Raw genomic sequence first — 7,478 nt, 5'->3', positions numbered from 1 at the left:
TGCTATGTGATAGTGGATCTGCTACAAATTGAAGATCATATGCACGTTTTGAAATTAACCCTTGTATTATGTTGAAAAACAAAAAATGACATTGATTTTGTTGTGGGTCATTTTGACCCGTACTGTAACCAATCCACTCAGAATTGTCAAGAAACTGCAATAAAACAATAGCAACTTTATTTTCCATTAGATAAACATGTAGAACACAGACATACAACAGTTAGACTTTCCATAACTATTTTAGGGACCTTTACCAAATTGTCCCTAAAATAGTTATGGAAAGTCTAACTGTTGTATGTCTGTGTTCTACATGTTTATCTAATGGAAAATAAAGTTGCTATTGTTTTATTGCAGTTTCTTGACAATTCTGAGTGGATTTACACAGTACGGGTCAAAATGACCCACAACAAAATCAATGTCATTTTTTTGTTTTTCAACATAATACAAGGGTTAATTTCCAAAACGTGCATATGATCTTCAATTTGTAGCAGATCCACTATCACATAGCAGCTGGAGCAGTATCAAATGAGGTCAGTCCACTGCTGCCACATGTGGCCAAATACCATAGCCTACTACTAGATTAACTTGTGACATCTGCACCTGCTGCTATGATCACATTGAGTAGAGGCTGAGTGGCTGCACTTACCCCTGGTACATCCAAATCTACCCACAAACATGTTGAAAGATGCAATCCCAGCAATGTGGATTGTCAACTCTAAAAACAATCAGTAAGCAAAGACAACAGGGATCAATTTTTTCTGTTTATTTAGCACCCACAACATTTGTAGTCGCCTTCTGCACAGGGGAAGTCCCCACACACTGTGTGGTACCACTTTCCACAGAAGGTGCATTCAATCTGCAAGATTGAATGTTGTCAGAGTCATTGTCTGACTGTTTATTACCAATCACTGTGTACCTGCTGTACATTCACAGCAACTGCCATCTCCTTACAAATGTTTATTAGATTGACCACACTTATACAGACTGTATATAACAACCAACTCTAAAATGTTTGTTCGCAGAGAAAACACACAGGCAGACTACGCTAAAGACATGTGATGTTATAACCCTAGTGAAATATTAGTGTCATTTCATTCATTTCAAAGGTTTATTTGCATGACGCACAAACAGACACAATTGAAAGGTACACATGTATTGTGCATGAAACGAATTCAAACGTGGTGCAGATGTGTGTCACAAGTTGATCTGGCTGTAGGCTGTGGCACTTGGCCAGAGGTGGCGCTGGTTGACTCGAGTCCATGTTAGTGCACACAAAGTAAACTGCACGCTTTAGTTGTGAAGCAAAAACGCTGAAACCGGAGAAATAAAACGTGCGAGGGGGACGATAATGACGACAAGAGTCTCCCGATCGTTTACTCTTGGTGTCCTGTGAGCAACATCGGCGTGGTGTTAATTGTTTGCTGTTTTCGCGATCGCGTCGCACATGAGGATATCACCAGGTAAACTCGCGACATTTTTAAACATTTTGTTGTTCAACGGCATCAAGACTGACGGAGTGTGTTTGAGATAACCTCACAAGTGTCACAGATGACACATTTGGCGTTTAATCTAAACGCCAGTTAATCTGGAACACCGGCTGTTTGGCTAGCATTAGCCTTTAGTAGTAGCTTCGTTCTGGAGCTAGCCGAGGGTCTTTTATTGTCACGCTGTGACATTTTGTCGCTTTATTGATCAAAATCAGTCCTTTTCTGGCTTAAATACCGAAAAAGCTTCTGAGGTCTGAGTTGACACAGTGTTCCTACAGTATTATAGCGTTACATTTGCTAAGCTGGGGAGTAAGCGTGTACTTACTCGGCCATCTTGGAACGCCCCCTCGCTCTTTGATCCTTTGACCTTCAAAGGACCATTCTGACGTCACGGTCGACTTCACGGTCTCTCGAGTCCTTAAATAGGGGAGCTCCTTTAACAGTTTACATTGGAGCATTTTCAGAAACAGCCAGTTGTTTTAGACAAAGCTAATACGTATTTAACCTGTGACACCGTGCTTTAAACCTTTAAAAAAATGTCACCGGTATCATTAAGTAACTTACCTTCTGGAAGCGATAGTGGATTGGAATCACAAAGGCTGCAGCTTGAGGCTAATGAGATGAGACTGTCTCAGCTTCATGAATTACTAATACTAAATTCTGAGTTCAACAGTACAATTGCTACTCACCTGTCTAACACTAGAAGGGTCAGAGATAAAATCAGCGAACAGTATAAAAACAGTATGAGATCTCACAGGGAAGAGATTAAAAAAATTCTGGAAGAAAACACAGAACTCAGAAGAGGGTACGAAAATATCAAAACAAAAAACACAGAACTCAGAAGAGGGTACGAAAATATTACAAAAAATACCGCAGAACTCAGGGAACAAAATGCAGAACTCAGAAGAGGGTACGAAAATATTACAAAAAAAACCGCAGAACTCAGGGAAGAAAACACAGAACTCAGAAGAGGGTACGAAAATATTACCAAAAAAACCGCAGAACTCAGGGAAGAAAATGCAAAACTCAGAAGAGGGTACGAAAATATTACAAAACACCTTGCAGAACTCAAGGAAGAAAACGCAGAACTCAGAAGAGGGTACGAAAATATTACCAAAAAAACCGCAGAACTCAGGGAAGAAAACACAGAACTCAGAAGAGGGTACGAAAATATTACCAAAAAAACCGCAGAACTCAAGGAAGAAAACGCAGAACTCAGAAGAGGGTACGAAAATATTACCAAAAAAAACGCAGAACTCAGGGAAGATAATGCAAAACTCAGACGAGAGTACGAAAATATTACAAAAGAAGACACAGAACTCAAGGAAGACAACGCAGAACTCAAAAGAGGGTACGAAAATATTACAAAAGAAAACGCAGAACTCAGGAAAACTGTGGAAAATCATCAGCGCCTAGTGGAAGAAGCACAGTGTATAATAAATAGAAATGCTCCTGAACCTGAGGAGGCTGAGACCCATGGTTCGTGGTGTCATGGTGCCAAACGCCTACTTAAAGTAGGTTTAGGTCTTGCCACAGCGGCCATTGTTGTTCCTGCAGCTTGCTGGGCCATCTCAACGCTTTTCGGCTAAAGTCAATGTCCCGCTCTGTGAGGTCATGATTATTATCATGATCCCACAGAGCGGGGATCGCTACAATTGTGGATTCTGGTCCACATCCACAATTACAGCCCTACTGTAATTGTGGATGTGGACCAGAAACCCCTTAAAAACAGTAATAATGTTTTCCAGCCACAGTCCACCTTCGTCCTGGCGTTGTTCCCGCTGGTGCAGGGCAAAGGTTTCTCCATTTGCTTCTGTCCAAGGCGTCCTCAGACGATGCGTTGACGATCTTAATGTCTTCCTTGATTTTGTCCATCCACCGTTTCTCCGGGCTGCCTCGAGGCCGGCGCCCTTCTGGGTTGATCCTCATAGCCATTTTTGGTACAGAGTTCTCATCGCTTCGAATCACGCGTCCATACCACCTCAAGTGGGACTCGAGCATCTTTTGGACTCCAGCCACAGCCCACCAGCCTGTCATAAATTCTGTGCTCTCCTTTATGTTTGATTTTATTTTGCCCCTCACACCCCAACCAGTCATGGCAGAAGACCGCCCCTCCCTGAGCCTGGTTCTGCCAGAGGTTTCTTCCTGTTAAAAGGGAGTTTTTCCTCTCCACCGTTGCCAGAGTGCTTGCTCACAGGGGATCATTTGATTGTTGGGATTGAATTTTTGGGTTTCGTTTAATTGGCTTGAACTGAAAAACCTAAAAATTCAGGTGAGGGTTTTACATAGTGGAGAGCACTACATTTGTTAACTGCACTTTTTTTTATTTGTAGTTTTTGCAGTGCTTCCTACTACAAAAACTACAAATAAAAAACTTGCAGTTAGCAGCAAATCAAAATAAAGAAAACACATTTTTAAAAGATCCACTACTGCTCTGTGTATTTACTTCAATGAACAATTGTATGTTTTTGTGGTAGAAGATTATAGATTGTCCAAATATGTGAGAGTTTTAAAATTAGCAATGCATGAGATTTACTGTGGCACAGATCGTTGAGCAGATCGTGTGTTGATCTGAGTCCTGTGATTTCCAGTAGTGATTTATTCCCAAGACAAAATCAAATTGTCCTCTGCTGCCGTGTTGTTGCACAATGAAAAGATGGAGGTTTCAGAAACAGTCCGGCCCTGGTTACTGTCTCAGATATGACGCTAGTCTTATCCTGTCTGCTTCTGTGTGTATATATGTAATATGCATATCCACATAATTATGGATTATTATAATTATGATATTTAATAAACAAACACTGTGTTTTAAAGAACATACACTAAGAAACTGATTGTATTAAATTTTTATTTCAAATATATTTCATTATATTTTCTGTCATCATTTTACTATAGATTAAGTGCAAGAGTTGTTAAGTGTGGATAATTAAATAATAGTTTATTGCAATAGCAAATTGCGCCTTGTTCTCAGATGGACAGCAAGTGGAGAGTGATAGATGAGATGAGGAGATGGGAGGAGGAAGAGAAGCAAAGAGTGATTCACAGGCAGAGCCTAGTTTATTTACCACAGTTTTTGTTGCCTTATGGTTCCAAGCGCTTTCACCAGGCATTTTGTTATTATCTCATAACACTTGTTTAATCAGCTACCATCTCTCCTATGGAAGTTTTACTGTCTACAGTCCCAGATCAACACAGCCCTGCCCTCCAGCACTATCAGCAGCGGGAGCAGCAGAAACCCCTCAACAGCAACATTTTACCCCATCAGGTAAAACATAGGCTATATTTGCTTTGCCTTATCGCCCCCTCACAACACTGATATAGTATGATGCGATCTCATAATAGATTCTTGATGAATGTGTGTTGTTGTTATTCAGCCTGGTTCAATGTGCCCCTTTTTAACTTGAGCACCCACCCAGTTACAGAACTGCCTCCGTTCGGGCATTTACGGAATCGTGGTTAAACAACAGCGACGACAACAGCACGCTACACATTGCTGGCTCACCACCCTTCGTCTGGACAGAGACCGTGAACGCAGCGGGAAGCAACATGGCGGCGACGTGTGTCTGTATGTAAACAACAGCTGGTGCTCTAAAGTCACCGTGAGGGAGAAGCTGTGCACTTCAGACATTGAGCTTCTGGCTGTTTCCCTGTGCCCCTACTACCTCCTCAGAGAATTCCCACAGCTTTTCATCATCTTGGCCCTGACAACATCAGCAGTGGAGTCCTGAGGCACTGTGCAGGGCAACTAGGAAGTGTGTTCCGGACTCACTGTTAGGATCCACTGATTTCGTCACTGATCAATCTTCAGTCACGCCAGAGCTTCATGTTTATGGGATTAATGTGCAGTTTCATTGAATCTGTATTTATCTTTAAACAGGGTTCATACGGGTGCTTGAAATATGTGATGTTTGGTGCAGTTTTCCTGTTTTGTGGGGAAGAAAGGCTTTTTAAGTCAACCTAAGATGATTCGTTTTCATTTTCACATGGTCTTAGTGACATGATGCAAAGTGAAACATGCTTTCTGTTTGTTTTTTCGGGGATGTGCTGGGAAAGCTTGAACATGGACCTTGAAAGTGCTTTAAAAATGCTTGAATTGGAGCCAGAAAAAGGCGTATGAACCCTTGACTGGGAGGTGATGGAGTCTGAAACCATGTGATCACTGTAAGCTCTTTGATCTATTACCTGATGGACCAGCAACACCTTCACTGTGTTTAAATGAGAAAGAATCCAGCTTTACTTTAATATAGACAGCACTGTGCAAAAGTCTTGAGCCCTCGTTTCTTTACATTTTGCAGGAGAATTGGAAACGGCTGCAGCGATTCACTGAAACGTGCAAATATTCATTAAAAATACAGAATATGAATCAAAAATCAAGTCTTTACAGTTGTAACGAGCTTGAACGTGAATGGTTGGTCTGACCTTCATCCTTCAGTTCACTCTGAACTCTCTGAGCAGCTCTCTGTCGTCTCTGTGAGGACCTGCAGGAACACTTCTCCAGACTTCTTGAAGGACATTCAAAGCTCTTCTGCCTTTTATTGATGATGTTGATGATTCCACACTGTTTATGTCCTGGTGAGCTTTGTGCCCTGGGAATGACAGACCATGACTGATATTTTGTAGATCAGACTGCGTGAGTTGTGAACTGAGTTTTGTAACTTTGTAAACCGAAAGATCAGAAAATGATACCTTTGTGCATCTGTAGATGAGAATTTGTGTATTTGTGTAATGTACCCTCTGACAGCCAAACCCATTAATATCCTGTCTGCTTCTGCCGGTTTCCTTCATTTAAGATACAGTCCTGATTAAAAGGTTTAAGACCGCTTGAAAAATGGAAAAAAAAATCATATTTTGCATGGTTGGATGTTAACAAATGTTGTTACTAAGAAAATGTTTTATTCACAAATGCAGACATTTCAAAGCTAAATGACATGATTTTGAAAATGATAAGTGATATTAAGTGTATTCATTGTTAATCACAGAATCATAATTTATATATGATTTTATTGATAGTTAATTATGTTTAACTGCTCAGCACTGATCAGAATATAACTAGGAATAAGTTTAACCTGTGTGATAGATCAGAAAATGTAATATAGACAGGCTTCACACACAGAGTGGTGTGTGTGTGTGTGTGTGTGTTTTGTCAGCTCAATTATAGAAGATCCACCACCAGAACACAAAATATATGATTGCAAAGGCAGAGAAGCAGAACAAGTTCATCTAAAGGCAGATGTTGCTTAAGGAAGTAGACTAGAAGCCAAGTATAACAAAACTGACAGCATGTTCTAAAAAAATGCAGGGGTGGTTAGCAGAGATGGGGGGAAAGTAATCCGATTACTTTTTTCAAGTAACGAGTAAAGTAAGGGATTACTATTGCAAAAACGGTAATTAGATTACCGTTACTTTCCCGTAGGAACGCTGCGTTACTAAAACCGTGATTTTTTTTGCGAGAATGTCTCATGACAGTGATGTAAGTGAGTGCGACGTTCGTGACAACAGCTGTGTGCAGATCAACAATGGATAATATATCGAGTGGGGGAGAGAGTATGAGCATGCAGCGTTTAAAGCGTGGAAGTACTGACCTTACTTTGAGCTTGATTCCATAAAAAGTGACAAAAACATTAGTGTCCGTTGTGCGTGGGAAGAAAACTTCATTTTACAGCGAAACACCCCCCCCCCTAAACTTCCAAGCAAGCACAGAGTGCGCTACCACCTAATGGGAAATTCACAGAGAAACTTGCAAATTCTTCAACTGACCGCTTTTTTTTGTTAAACACACCGAAAACTCGCTCGAGCTCAACCTAAAACAAATGGAGAAATGTGCTTATGGATGTGGATCCATCGATTATTCAGTAATATATGGCCTTAAAAAAAAGAACTGACCTGCCTAAGGTACTGCAAAGCACATGTGCATATATTTCAGGATCACTGTAACCTCAGTGGCTTTAAATAAACTTTATTTTGGAGTTACATATTTTGATTTTGGGCAGT

General features: G+C 40.7%; 1 long non-coding RNA gene across 1 annotated transcript; it reads left to right on the top strand.

Annotated features, from left to right (window-relative positions):
- The first annotated feature begins 1,235 nt into the window (after nucleotides 1-1,235).
- LOC120439820 lies at nucleotides 1,236-4,981 on the top strand. The gene is made up of 3 exons (XR_005612797.1): nucleotides 1,236-1,460; nucleotides 4,652-4,752; nucleotides 4,904-4,981. It is a non-coding gene; the product is annotated as an uncharacterized LOC120439820 (long non-coding RNA).
- Nucleotides 4,982-7,478: the final 2,497 nt, after the last annotated feature.

This window comes from Oreochromis aureus, linkage group 4 (genome assembly GCF_013358895.1).
Source record: "Oreochromis aureus strain Israel breed Guangdong linkage group 4, ZZ_aureus, whole genome shotgun sequence".
In the NCBI taxonomy this organism is placed as follows: Eukaryota; Metazoa; Chordata; class Actinopteri; order Cichliformes; family Cichlidae; genus Oreochromis; species Oreochromis aureus.
The sequence above is the reverse complement of the archived record's forward strand: the minus strand, read 5'-3'. Positions and strand labels throughout refer to the sequence as shown.